The following is a 14518-nucleotide window of genomic DNA, read 5'->3' on the forward strand; positions in this document are numbered from 1 at the left end:
TATCGAGCAATGGTCTTATTATTAGCATCCCACCTGATTGTTAGGAAGAACTTCCTGATAGTAAGAGCTGTTCAACAGTGGAATATGCTAATACACCCACCATATTGAGTATTCGTGCCAAGTTTGGTCCAGATCCATCATTCTTTGGGTCCACAGTGCTCTCTGGATGTAGGTGAACTACAACTCCCAAACTCAAGGTCAACGCCCACCAAACTCTTCTAGTATGTTATGTTGTTCATGGGAGTTCTGTGTGCCAAGTTTAGTTCAATTCCGTCATTGGTGGAATTCAGAATGCTCTTTGATTGTAGGTGAACTATAAACACCAGCAACTATAACACCCAAATGTCAAGGTCTATTTTCCCCCAACTCCACCAGTGTTCACATTTGGGAATATAGAGTATCTGTGCCAAGTTTGTTCTAGATCTATCATTGTTTGAGTCCACAGTGCTCTCTGGATGTAGGTGAACTACAACTCCCAAACTCAAGGTCAACGCCCACCAAACTGTTCTAGTATGTTATGTTGGCCATGGGAGTTCCGTGTTCCAAGTTTAGTTCAATTCCATCATTGGTGGAGTTCAGAATGCTTTTTGATTGTAGGTGAACTATAAATCCCAGCAAATACAACTCCCAAATGACAAAATCAGCCCCATCAGTGTTAAAATTTGGGCATATCGGGTATTTGTGCCACATTTGGTCCAATGAATGAAAATACACCCTGCATATCACATATTTGCGGTGGCTCAGTGGGTTAAACCCCTGTGCCGGCAGGACTGAAGACTGACAGGTCGCAGGTTTGAATCCGGGGAGAGCATGGATGAGCTCCCTCTATCAGCTCCAACTCATGCGGGGACATGAGAGAAGCCTCCCACAAGGATGGTAAAAACATCCGGGCGCCCCTTGGGCAACGTTCTTGCAGATGGCCAATTTTCTCACACCAGAAGCGACTTGCAGTTTCTCAAGTCACTCCTGACCTTCCTAATGCTGCGACCCCTTAATACAGTTCCTCATGTTGTAGTGACCCCCAACCATAAAATTATTTGCATGCTGGGATTTGTAGTTTGGTGCACCAGCACTCATTGGCAGAGAAGGCTAAAGACTTTGTGAAGCTACAACTCCTAGAATCCTATAGCTTTCAGCCATTATAGTTAAAGTGGTGCCAAACTGCATCCATTCTGCAGTGTGGATGCACCCAGGCTCTTGCTCAACTTAAAAGATGAATCAGCTAATATTTCACGGAGTGTGGTTGCTTTATCCATTTAAGGCTGTAATCCTAGACACACAATGACAGAGAGGAAGTCAGAGATCAGGTCTTCTGTGTCAACAGGTGAGTGATTAAACCCTTTCAGTTCAGTTCAGTGGGGTTTGCCTTTGAGTAAACACACCACGGGATTTCGTGTCCAAATATTGCTGTTTGATCTAGAAACTGGCATGAGTCATGGGCATAACAGTTTTAATTTCAAGTCATTCTTTACGATTGCTGCCCTGCAATCTTTCTTGGCAGAGTTTGGGAAGGTTTCTCCTTTGGGGGTGACTACAATGCCCATGATCCCCAGGAATCAGGTGTCAAACAGGGATGTGTTATTGCCCCAACCTTATTTTCCATCTTCATTGCTATGATACTTCATCTTGTTGACGGGAAGCTGGGAACAAGGCCAGAGTGCTTCCCTGCCCTACTTTTCCCACAACCTAACTTTGGCTATTTTAGGACTATGGGTACATCTGCACCAAGTATGGACAAACTTGGGCCCTCCAGGTGTTTTGGACTTCAATTCCCATCATTCTTAACATCCTCAGGCCTCTTCCTGAGTGAAAATCATCTATCGGACAGATGGCAAGCTAATTAACCTCAGCAGACTGAAAGCCAAAACCAAGGTCAAAACAACAACTGTTATAGAACTCCAATATGCCGATGATAAGGTAGTCCATGTGCATTCAGAAAGAGACCTACAAGCCACTCTCAACACCTTTGCAGAAGCATACGAGAAGATCAGCCTCTCATTGAACATTGAGAAAACCAAAGTGCTCTTCCAGCAGTCACCAGCCAATCCCTCTGCTATGCCAGAAACACAGTTTAATGGTGTAACATTAGAAAATGTTGACCTTTTCCGCTACCTTGGCAGCCACCTCTCCACAAAAGTCAACATTGACACTGAAATACAACACGGCTTGACCTCTGCAAGTGCAGCATTCTTCCTAATGAAGTAGAAAGGGTTTGAGGACCGGGACATCCGTAGTGAGACAAAGGTGCTTGTTTATAAAGCCATTGTCTTCCCAACCCTGCTATACACCTGTGAAAGGTGGACTGTGTACAGACGTTACACTCCCGGAACGATTCCATCAATGCTGCCTCCGAAAAATCTTGCAAATCTCTTGGGAAGACAGGCAGACAAATGTCAGCGTGCTGAAAGAAGCAATGAACAGCAGCATTGAAGCAATGGTCCTCCACCATCAACTCCACTGGATTGGCCACGTTGTCCAAATGCCCGATCACTGTCTCCTAAAGCAGTTACTCTACTCCCAACTAAAGAATGTAAAACGGGATGTTGGTGGACAGGAAAAGAGATTGAAAGATGGGCTTACAGCCAACCTCAAAAACTGTGGCATAGACACTGAGAACTGGGAAGCCCTGGCCCTTGAGCGCTCTAACTGGAGGTCAGCTGTGACCAGCAGTGTGATGTGGCGGCAAAAAAAGCCAATGGGATTTTGGCCTGCATCAATAGGAGCATTGTGTCTAGATCCAGGGAAGTCATGCTACCCATGCTCTATCCCGCTTTGGTTAGACCACACCTGGAATATTGTGTCCAATTCTGGGCACCGCAATTCAACAGAGATATTGACAAGCTGGAATGAGTCCAGAGGAGGGCAACTAAAATGATCAAGCGTCTGGAGAACAAGCCCTATGAGGAGCGGCTTAAGGAGCTGGGCATGCCACAGGGAGGAGGCACAGGGAGGAGGGAGCAAGCTTGTTTTCTGCTTCCCTGGAGACTACGACACGGAACAATGGCTTCAAACTACAAAAAAGGAGATTCCATCTGAACATGAGGAAGGACTTCCTGACTGTGAGAGCCGTTCAGCAGTGGAACTCTCTGCCCCGGAGTGTGGTGGAGGCTCCTTCTTTGGAAGCTTTTAAACAGAGGCTGGATGGCCATCTGTCAGGGGTGATTTAAATGCAATATTCATGCTTCTTGGCAGGGAGTTGGACTGGATGGCCCATGAGGTCTCTTCCAACTCTTTGATTCTATAATTCTATGATCCTCGAGCTATGAGGGATCGCTTAAGTAAGTAAGTCACCCCCAAAGAAGAGACCTTCCCAAACTCTGCCAAGAAAGCTTCCTTAAGAAAACAAGAAGTTGGATGTGTTTCGAATCGCAATGCATACACCTTAATCCCAACTTGCTAGTATTTGCCCTCTTATTGCTATGATCCTTCAGGTGTGAATTCCTCTCTGTGTTTACACTTTGATCCAAAGGTGGACCTGCTTTAACTTGCCCACTCTTTGCAGCTTCACACTCCAACTACACTTTTTTCATTCCTCGGGTTTGCAGATAGATTCCCCATCAGTACATTGATATAAAACTATGTTTCCACAACGTATGCGCTGGTTGCTTCATGCTCCCTTAAGGAGAACTATGACCCAGACGTGCGCATGAAACCAGGCACATGGGAGACCGAGCTTTTGCCACATCTCCTGTGCCAAGGCTGTTTGCTAAGAAGGTCTTGCGGCATCCTCTCAGAGATGCGTCAAGTAAGATCCACCTCTTTCATTACGTCAAGTGCGGGTTTTCCCTTCCGTCTACAAATCCAGATCAAAATATTTCTATTCGTAGTTGGGGTGACAGCGCTTTCAGGCATTCGGAGACACCTTTCGGATTCTTGGTCCGCAATGAGGCATCCTTTTCGAGAAAAAATGAGTTGCTTTGAGTCTCTTTAAAGAGAGAAAAGCAGTTTGATAATATTTATTATTATACTATGTTTGTTCCTGGGTTATAAACATCATTTCCTCATTGGGTCTATCATAATGTAAATATCTGATATGCGGGATGGATTTTCATTCACTGTTCCAAATCTGGCAGAAATACCCAATATGCCCAAATTTGAATACTGATGGGGTTGAGGGGTTGATTTTGTCAATTGGGAATTGTAGTTGCTGGGATTTATAGTTCACCTACAATCAAAGAGCATTCTGAACTCCACCAACGATGGAATTGAACCAAACTTGGCGCACAGAGCTCCCATGACCAACAGAAAATACTGGAAGGGTTTGGTGGTGCATTGGCCTTGAGTTTGGGAGTTGTAGTTCACCTACATCCAGAGAGCACTGTGGGCTCAAACAATTATGGATCTTGACCAAACTTGGCACAAATACTCAATATGCCAAAGTGTGAACACTGGTGGAGTTTGGGGCAAATAGACCTTGACATTTGGAAGTTATTGTTGCTGGGATTTATAGTTCATCTTCAATCAAACTGCTGAGCTGTTGAACTTGCTGATCAAAAGGTCTCAGGTTCAAATCCAAGTAGCAGCATGAGCCCCCACTGTTAGCCCCAGCTTCTGCCAACCTAGCAGTTCCAAAACATGCAAATGTGAATAGATCAATAGGTTCCACTCCGGCGGGAAGATAACAGTACTCCATGCAGTCATGCCAGCCACACATGACTTTGGAGGTGTCTACGGATAACACTGGCTCTTGGGCTTAGAAATTTAGATGAGCACCAACGCCCAGAGTTGGACATGACTGGACTTAATGTCAGGAGGAAACTTTTACCTTTACCTACAATCAAAGAGCTGTATGCCATATATGTTGTATCTCAAAACCTAGAGCTGATGGGGGGGAAATTGGTGCCATTTTTAGAATCAGCATGACAAATCCCAAGCCAGTAAACCTCCCTTTTCGGTCCCAGGATTATCTCCCTCTGACAAAACTACCAATTTTTGAAGGAGGGAGAATGTAAAGGCAGCTCCTCCTAGAGGCACTCCTTCAAGGCTTTTGCTTCTGAGCGCCTACGTCATCCCTATTTATCTGTGGATGCGTGTGAGAATGAATGAATGGAATGTGAATGGAGCCCATGTGTGGGTAGCCCTGTCCGGATAAGCGCATGGGAACAAGGCCAGTGTGCTTCCCTGCCCTGTTTTTCCCAGAACCTAAGTTTGGATATGGGACATTTTAGGACTATAGGTACATCTGTACCAGGCATGGGCCAACTTGAGCTCTCCAGGTGTTTTGGACTTCAACTCCCACCATTCCTAACAGCCTTTTCCCCCTCAGCTGCTTAAGCTTAGGGGCCTCAGTGTGTTAGTAGGCCTCAGTATGAGTATGCCTCAGTGTTAGTTCACCTCAGTGTGAGAGAGGCATCAGTCTGAGAGAGCCCTCAGTGTGAGAAGGCCTCAGTGTGAGGTAGGCTTCAGTGTTAGTAGGCCTCTGGTGTGAGTAAGCCTGGTGTGAGAAGCTTAAGTGGCTGAGGTGGAAAAGGAAAGGACCTGAGGCTGTTAGGAATGGTGGGAGTTGCAGTCCAAAACACCTGAAGGGCCCAAGTTGGCCAATGCCTGACCAACACTGTAGAATAAATGCAGTTGGCACTACCTGAAGTGCCATGGCTCAATGCTATGGAATCCTTGGAGATCATAGAATCATAGAATCAAAGAGTTGGAAGAGACCTCATGGGCCATCCAGTCCAACCCCCTGCCAAGAAGCAGGAATATTGCATTCAAATCACCCCTGACAGATGGCCATCCAGCCTCTGCTTAAAAGCTTCCAAAGAAGGAGCTTCCACCACACTCCGGGGCAGAGAGTTCCACTGCTGAACGGATCTCACAGTCAGGAAGTTTGCAAGGTCTCGAGCCTTCTCTGCCCGAGATGGTTGGTGCTTCATCAAACCACAAACTCCATGACTCCATAGCATTGAGTCATGGCAGTTCAGGTGGTATTAAAACTGCATCAATTCTACAGTGCAGATGCACCTTCTTGCTCCCTGGTGTACATGATCTCTTCCCCAATATCCAGACATCCAAGACCTTTTATAGTTTTGTATAAATTTTGTTAGTATGGATGTATTGTTGTTGTATTCAGGCATTGAATGTTTGCCTTTTATGTTTGGAATCTGCCCTGAGTCACTTTGGGGAGATAGAGCAGAATATAATTTTTTAATTATTATTATTATTATTATTTGCCATCCCCTGCCACACGTTGCTGTGGCCCAGTCTGTTGATCTGGAAAATACAGTAACGAGAAAGCGTTGGTTTCTAATATATGTGATTTCTTTATGCTTGTAGGTAAACAGTATTTCTTGTTGTTTCTTTGTCAGTGTTGATGTGGAGAGTGTCTGGTTTGCCTGCTCTGGGACATACAACATATCATTGTCCTTCTTTAGGGGTCCCTTTCAAATCTATAACACTGTTTGTGTGTGTGTGAATCATATCTATCTATATCTATGGCTGGTTGGCTCTTTGTCAGGAGGGCTTCGATTACTTTTTCTTGTCCTGGTGAAGAGAGTTGCCCTTAAGTATTTTCTGTTGGTCATGGGGATTCTGTGTGGAAAATTTGCCCCAATTCTGTCATTTGTGGGGTTCAGAATGCTCTTCAATTGTAGGCGAACTATAAATCCCAGTAACTACAACTCCCAAATGTCAAGGTCTATTTTCCCCAAACTCCATCTGTGTTCATTTTTGGGCAAATGGAATATTTCTGCCAAGTTTGGTCCAGATCCATTATTGTTTGAGTCCACAGTACTCTCTGGATGTAGATGAACTACAACTCCCAAACTCAAAGTCAATGCCCACCCAACCCTTCTAGTGTTTTCTGTTGGTCATGGGAGTTCTGTGTGCCACGTTTGGATCAACTCCATCATTGGTGGGATTCAGAATGCTCAGTGATTGTAGGTGAACTATAAATCCCAGCAACTACAACTCCCAAATGACAAAATCAATTTTTTTGAGTGAAAGACATACATTGGGTTGTTAGGTGTCTTGTGTCCAAATTTGGTGTCAATTTTCCCAGCAGTTTTTGAGTTCTGTGAATACTACAAACGAACATTACATTTTTATTTATATAGATGATGATGATGGTGATGATGATGATGATGATGATTATTATGATGATTATGGCAACTCCCAGGAAAATAGGGGATTGTGGGAGTTGTCACACAAGAGAAATGTTCTCCAAGCTCCTTTCTATCCCATCACCATAATCTAGCCATCCCAGAGTTTTGATGGCAGCTCCCAGCAAAGTTGGATGAGAGATACTGGGAGTTGCAGTTCCCAAAAATGAACATTTCCCAGCTGTGCTCCATTCCAATGCGCCTTCCTTCTCCCCATCGCTATTCCGGTCTATCCGGCTGATGAATTCCCTAGTCAGCATGGCCGGGGTGGGGCCACCTGGGGTGTTATTTTTACATCTGATCCACCAGGTTCAATCTTTTCCCTCCCTTTCCTTTTTGGTGTTTTTTTCCCTTCTCTTGCCAAAGCAGCAGGACCTGTTTTCGAAAGATACCACCGTGCCTTGCGCCCGGCTCCTTTCCATCTGCCATTCGGTTCCAACAGATTGACATACCGAAATCCTCACACTGTACCAAAAGAGCTTCTCCTCCCTTCCCAAATGACAAAGGTTTTGAGGCAATAGCTAGCTCTTCTTTGCTGTCTAAGCTTTTGGAGTTGCCAAAAGGACTGGGCAAGTCTCCAGAGTTGTAGCTCTCAAAGCCACAAAGAAGCAAATGCAAGGAGGCACTGAGAGAGCCACCAAGTCTAGGGAACGTCACTCCAGTTGGATTCTCCTGCCAGTTGCCAGGAAGCTTGTTGCAAAGTTTGGGGAAGGTACAACAACACCCATCATCCTCGGACAGCATGGCCCTCGACACCTGTCAGTGGGGGTAATGAAACTGCATCGTATTTTAGTCTAAAGTTTGGGAAAGCTATCTCAAGTAGTTTCCCTAAACTCAGGAAATGTTCTCTAGATGATCTCGACTACAACACCCACCATCCCCTGCCATTAGTTGTGATGCCAGAGACATCTGGAAGTCCAAAACATCTGGAAAGCTCAAAATTTTCCCAGCCTTGCTATAGTGCTTCCCAAACTCTTCCTAATGTTTTGGACTTCAGCTCCCAGTATCTCCGGTCTTTGATAGCTAAAGTCCAAAACAGTTGGAGAACTGGAGTTTGGGATTCACTGTGTAACCCAGGTATGGACAAACTTCGGTTTTGCACTCCAACTTCCACAATTCCTTTGTTGTTGTTGGTACAGAAGGCTAAAGACCTTGTAAAACCACAGCTTCCATGATTCCACAACATTAGAATCATAGAATCATAGAATCAAAGAGTTGGAAGAGTCCAACCCCCTTCCAAGAAGCAGGAATATTGCATTCAAATCACCCCTGACCGATGGCCATCCAGCCTCTGTTTAAAAGCTTCCAAAGAAGGAGCCTCCACCACACTCCGGGGCAGAGAGTTCCACTGCTGAACGGCTCTCACAGTCAGGAAGTTCTTCCTCATGTTCAGATGGAATCTCCTTTCTTGTAGTTTGAAGCCATTGTTCCGCGTCCTAGTCTCCAAGGAAGCAGAAAACAAGCTTGCTCCCTCCTCCCTGTGGCTTCCTCTCACATATTTATACATGGCTATCATATCCCCTCTCAGCCTTCTCTTCTTCAGGCTAAACATGCCCAGCTCCTTAAGCCGCTCCTCATAGGGCTTGTTCTCCAGACCCTTGATCATTTTAGTCGCCCTCCTCTGGACACATTCCAGCTTGTCAATATCTCTCTTGAATTGTGGTGCCCAGAATTGGTCACAATATTCCAGGTGTGGTCTAACCAAGGCGGAATAGAGCATGGGTAGCAGGACTTCTCTGGACCTAGACACTAGGCTCCTATTGATGCAGGCCAAAATCCCATTGGCTTTTTTTGCCGCCACATCACATTGTTGGCTCATGTTTAACTTGTTGTCCATGAGGACTCCAAGATCTTTTTTACACGTACTGCTCTCGAGCCAGGCATTGTCCCCCATTCTGTATCTTTGCATTTCGTTTTTTCATTAAGCTATGGCGATTAAAATGGTGCTAAACTGCATTGCTTCTACGTTACTGCATTACTTCTGCATTACTTCTACGGTGCATTCTATGTAAATGCATCCTCAATTGTAACAAAATGAACATTCCACAGAGATATAAACCTCACCTGCCTAGATTCCAACAGACCTCACAACCTCTGAGCATGCCTGCCATAGATGTGGGCAAAACGTCAGGAGAGAATGCTTCTGGAACATGGCCAGACAGCCTGGAAAACTCACAGCAACCCAGTATTCATTCCCTTGCCTGACCTCCCTTGCAAGATTGTTGTGAGGGTTATTGTGACAACCACCCGTGGCAGAATCACTATGTAATTACAATGAAAACATTGAAAACACACAACCTCTGAGGATGCTTGCCATAGATGCAGGCGACACGTCAGGAGAGAATGCTTCTAGAACATGGCCATATAGACCAAAAACCTACAACAACCCATTGAAGACACTGGTGTGTTACACACACATATACACACATATACGCATGCATACATATATATCTCACAGACAATTTGTGTGTATGTATATGTAACTATAGTATATGTGTGTATATGTGTGTGTTTGTGTGTGTGTATGTATGTGTGTGTGTATGTATACACACACATATATATATACACATTCATCATGCCCAGGGAAACTCTGCACCAGTGGAATGCCTGTCTGTTGCCTTGCTCTTAAAGGGACAGGATGCTTCATGGGAAAAGGCAAGGGCTGTCATTTTGGGCCCAGCCTATCTGTCAAGCCAGGGGATCGGTCTCTTGAAGGCAATCCCAAAAGGACACCACCTTTCCTCCTGCAAGGAGCATCCTCCCTTCAACCTGTTCCAACACGCAGTTCACCTTTGCCTGTGCCAACACCCCACTCGCTCGCATCACTCTTTCTCCAAATGCAACTCCCAAATACAAGGCCCAGCCCCCTGGGTCCTAATTCCAGATCTAAGGAAGATGCTGTGCCTTTTTGGAGGGCAAAGAAGCAGAATCGGGACCCTCACTGTGCAATGGCAAATGGTCAAGGAAAGTGACCTTCATGACCCCTTCCAGCTGTGTGATAATTTGGAAGCATCCGTGTCTGCAGGAGAGTCAACTGTTGCAATTACGTTTTACTAAAACAGTGATTCAACTTCCCAGGAGAAGTCCTTGGAAAGTACAGAGAGAAGCAAAGTGCGCATGGAGATGACACCCAGGATGACTTTGTACCCTTGGCATCCATGGATTGCATGAATGAGTGTGCAACCTCAGAAGCAGAGCAAGGGAAAGCTTCCTTATTTTGGACTACAAGTCCCAAAATCCCGCAGCCAGCTCTCCTGGGACTAGTATTTCATCAAAGGCAAGGGGGATTCTCATGTTTTCCCCCCTAAAATAAATATTGTAAGCTATCCCTTGGTTGGGGTCATAAGAATTCCAACTACTGTCCAAACTTGGGTCAGGTTGCAATCTTGGGCCAGCCCCAACCCTGTCTGGTCACTCTCAACCTGGCTAGCATAGGTCATCTTGGGTCATTCCCAACCTAGCCATTTGTTTCCTTGACTCAAACCCTGTCATTCCCAGCCTGGCTGGAATTGGGAAAATGGCATTTGAAAGGCTCCAGTTGATATTCTCTCTCTGGCAAGAAAATATATTGGGTCATCACCAATCTGGCCACGATTGAAGAGGGTGCCTTTTGAAAACTTTGTCTCAGGCAGCAAAGTATCTTGTGCCAACCTTTGGTTGGGAAACAAAGGGGTTCCAATGGCCACCCCACTCAGGTGGCAAATATCTTGGTCATCTCCAAGATCCTCTATTACCGGGTATAGGAACATCCTCAACATAGCTGGAAGAATTATAGAATAATAGAGATGGAAGAGACCATGTGGGCCATCTAGTCCAACCCCCTGCCATGCAGGAAAAGCATCACCAAAGTACCCCTGACAGATGGCCATCCAGCCTCCATTTAAAAGCTTCCAAGAACAGAGCTTCCACCACACTCTTAAGGCAGAGAGTTCCACTGCTGGACAGCTCTTACTGTCAGGAAATTCTTCCTAATCTTCAGGTGGAATCTCCTCTCCTGTCATTTGAACCAATTGCTCCGAGTCCTATTTTCCAGGGCAGCAGAAAACAAGGCCTGCTCCCTCTTTCTCGTGACATCTTTCCACATATTTATCCATGCCCCCCATTATGTCTCCTCTCAGCCTATCTCTGGCATTGGAGAGGGGTTGGCTGGTGACTGCTAGAAGAGCACTTTGGTTTTCTCGATGTTCAGTGACAGGCTGAGCTTCTCGTATGCTTCTGTAAAGGTGTTTAGAGTGGCTTGTAGGTCTTCTGAATGCGCACAGATGACGTTGTCATCAGCATGCTGGAGTTCTATAACAGATGTTGTTGTAACCTTGGTTTTGGCTTTCAATTCACCTAGGATTTCCTTAATGGTGCTCTTCTCCTTTATTTGTTCCATCCAACTTCCAATTTTGTCTAATTTCTTCTTTTTTAACTCCTTATCCATCACATTTTTTAGATTTTTAGGAAATTTCCCCTCCATTATAACTGGCATTATTTTTGAATTCCCTTTAATTAGGTTTTTCTTATATTGTCATCAGCATACTGGAGTTCTATAACAGATGTTGTTGTAACCTTGGTCTTGGCTTTCAGTCTGCTGAGGTTCAATAGCTTGCCATCTGCACGATAGATGATTTGCACTCTGGTTGGAAGCTTCCAATCAACAAGATGAAGTATCATAGTGATGAAGATGGAGAATAAAGTTGGCAGTTAGTGTAATGTCAAACTACTTTAGTGTAGACCAGTGGTCCTCAAACTAAGGCCCGGGGGCTGGATACGGCCCTCCAAGGTCATTTACCCGGCCCTCACTCAGGATCATCCTAAATCTGAAACGACTTGAATGCACACAAAAACAACAATCCTATGTCATCAGCCCAAAGCAGGTCCACACTTCCCATTGAAATACTAAGTTTATATTTGTTAAAATTCTTCTTCATTTTAATTATTGTATTGTTTTAAAGTGTTTTTCCCCCCACTACAAATAAGATACGTGCAGTGTGCATAGGAATTCAATCATGTTTTTTTTTCAAATTATAATCCAGCCCTCCAACAGTTTGAGGGACTGTGACCTGGCCCTCTGTTTAAAAGGTTTGAGGACCACTGGTGTAGACCCAGCTGGAGACACACCTGACACACTCTACATCAGTGGTTCTCAACGTTCCTAATGCCGCGACCCCTTAATACAGTTCCTCATGTTGTGGTGACCCCCAGCCATTAAATTATTTTAGTTGCTACTTCATAATTGTAATTTTGCTACTCTTCTGAAATGTAAATATCTGATATGCAGGATGTATTCTCATTCACTGGACCAAATTTGGCACAAATACCCAATATGCCCAAATTTGAATACTGGTGGGGTTGGGATGGGAGAATTGGTTGGAGGATGGGGTTTGGTGGGCGTTGACCTTGAGTTTGGGAGTTGTAGTTCAGCTACATCCAGAGAGAGCACTGTGGGCTCAAACAATGATGGTTCTGTACCAAACTTGGCACAAATACTCAATATGCCCAAATATGTACACTGGTGAAGTTTGGGGAAAATAGACCTTGACATTTGGAAGTTGTAGTTGCTGGGATTTATAATTCACCTACATTCAAAGAGCATTCTGAACTACACCAACAATGGACATGAACCAAATTTGGCACACAGAACTCCCATGACCAACAGAAAATACTGGAAGGGTTTGGTGGACATTCACCTTGGGTTTTAGAGTTGTAGTTTGCCTACATCCAGAGAGCACTGTGGACTCAAACAATGATGGATCTGGATCAAACTTGGCACAAATACACTGGTAGAGTTTGGAGAAAATAGATCTTGCCATTTGGGATTTGTAGTTGTTGGGATTTATAGTTCACCCACAATGAAATAGCATTCTGAACCCCACCAATGATAGAATTGGACCAAACTTTCCACACAGAACCCCCATGACCAACAGAAAATACTATGTTTTCTGATGGTCTTTGGCGACCCCTCTGGCACCCCCTCGCGACCCCCACAGGGGTCCCGACCCCCAGGTTGAGAAACACTGCTCTACATGCTTAAGTGGCTGAGGGGGGAAAGGAAGGGGCCTGGGGCTGTTAGGAATGGTGGGAGTTGGAGTCGAAAACACCTGGAGAGCCCAAGTTGGCCCATGCTTGGGTCTATCTAATTGCGTTGAAGAAGAGATGGGCACCTTTGCTTGGCCGGCCTCAGGCGCAAAACGCCTTGGCTCACCCTCAAGCCCCTTCCCCAACTTTTCCCCCAGTTTCCCCCCTCCATCCGGGTCAGTGGGTCCACACCCCCCCCCCTTGAGTCACCCCCTCCCTCGTGGGCGGGTGGCATGGGGCAACCCGGGGCCGGTGGCGCAAGAGAGAGAATTGCAAAGCCTTACAAAGCCCGGCCCAAGTCGGGGCGGCGCCTGCTTGCCTCTCTCTGTGTGTGTCTCCCAAACTTGACAGCAGTTGCTCATTGAGCCTCCTGGCCTCAGAAGGAGAGGCCGCCCCGGCGGGACCCACGCTGCTCTCTCCCCGGTCCGCCTGAGTCCCAGGTAAGTGCAGGTGGAGCCTGGCCCAAAGGGAAAAGGGCTTGGGAGGCAGGGCAACAGCAGGGGATGTTGGATGTACCATTCCGACATTATGCAGCTCTATTTTTGTTCCAATGCCCTTCCCTAATTGGTTCCATCCTAAAAACATGGGGAAAGTTTGTTAAAATGCAAATAGTTTGCCTTTTAGTAGGCTTTGCATAGCCTTGCAGCTTCAAAGCCTGGTTGCTTCCTGTCTGGGAGAATCAATATGATTTTAATATGTTGAAAGTTTGTTAAAAGGCAAATAGTTTGTAGTTTAGTAGGCTTTGCATAGCCTTGCAGCTTCAAAGCCTGGCTGCTTCCTGTCTGGGAGAATCAATATGATTTTAATATGTTGAAAGTTTGTTAAAAGGCAAATAGTTTGCAGTTTAGTAGGCTTTGCATAGCCTTGCAGCTTCAAAGCTTGGCTGCTTCCTGTCTGGGAGAATCAATATGATTTTAATGTGTTGTCGAAGGCTTTCATGGCCGGAATCACTGGATGGCTGTGAGTTTTCCAGACCATGTTCTGCGGGAGGGACATCATCCTTGACTCTCTCCTCGAGTTTCAGTCAGATCAACCCAGGCTTTAAAACTGCAAGTTTACTCAGTGCTAATAATCAAAGGTGGCCATTTGCAACATTCACACCTGCCCTCAACAGACAAGATTTTTTCTCCCACCCGGAAAATCATTCCACAGGGATATAAACCCCATTTTCCTAGTTTCCAACAGATCACTCAATCTCTGAGGATGCTTACCATAGGTGTGGGTGAAATGTCAGGAGAGAATGCTACTGGAACATTCAAACATAGGACTGAAATAATCCACACTATCAAAATAATGTGTTGTGGAAGGCGTTTTCCTACTTTCCAACAGACCTCACAACCTCTGAGCGTGCCTGCCACAGA

At 45.4% G+C, this 14518-nt stretch overlaps 1 protein-coding gene across 1 annotated transcript in view; it reads left to right on the forward strand.

The window, feature by feature from the left end:
- Positions 1 to 13500: 13500 nt before the first annotated feature.
- The window catches only part of TGM1 (transglutaminase 1), a 66787-nt gene continuing 65769 nt past the window's right edge, over positions 13501 to 14518 (forward strand). The window contains exon 1 of the mRNA XM_060779967.2: positions 13501 to 13597. The gene's annotated coding sequence lies outside the window, so the exon portion shown is untranslated. The remainder of the gene's footprint in view (positions 13598 to 14518) is intronic.

The sequence above is a fragment of the Anolis sagrei genome, chromosome 6 (assembly GCF_037176765.1).
Source record: "Anolis sagrei isolate rAnoSag1 chromosome 6, rAnoSag1.mat, whole genome shotgun sequence".
Lineage (NCBI taxonomy): Eukaryota > Metazoa > Chordata > Lepidosauria > Squamata > Dactyloidae > Anolis > Anolis sagrei.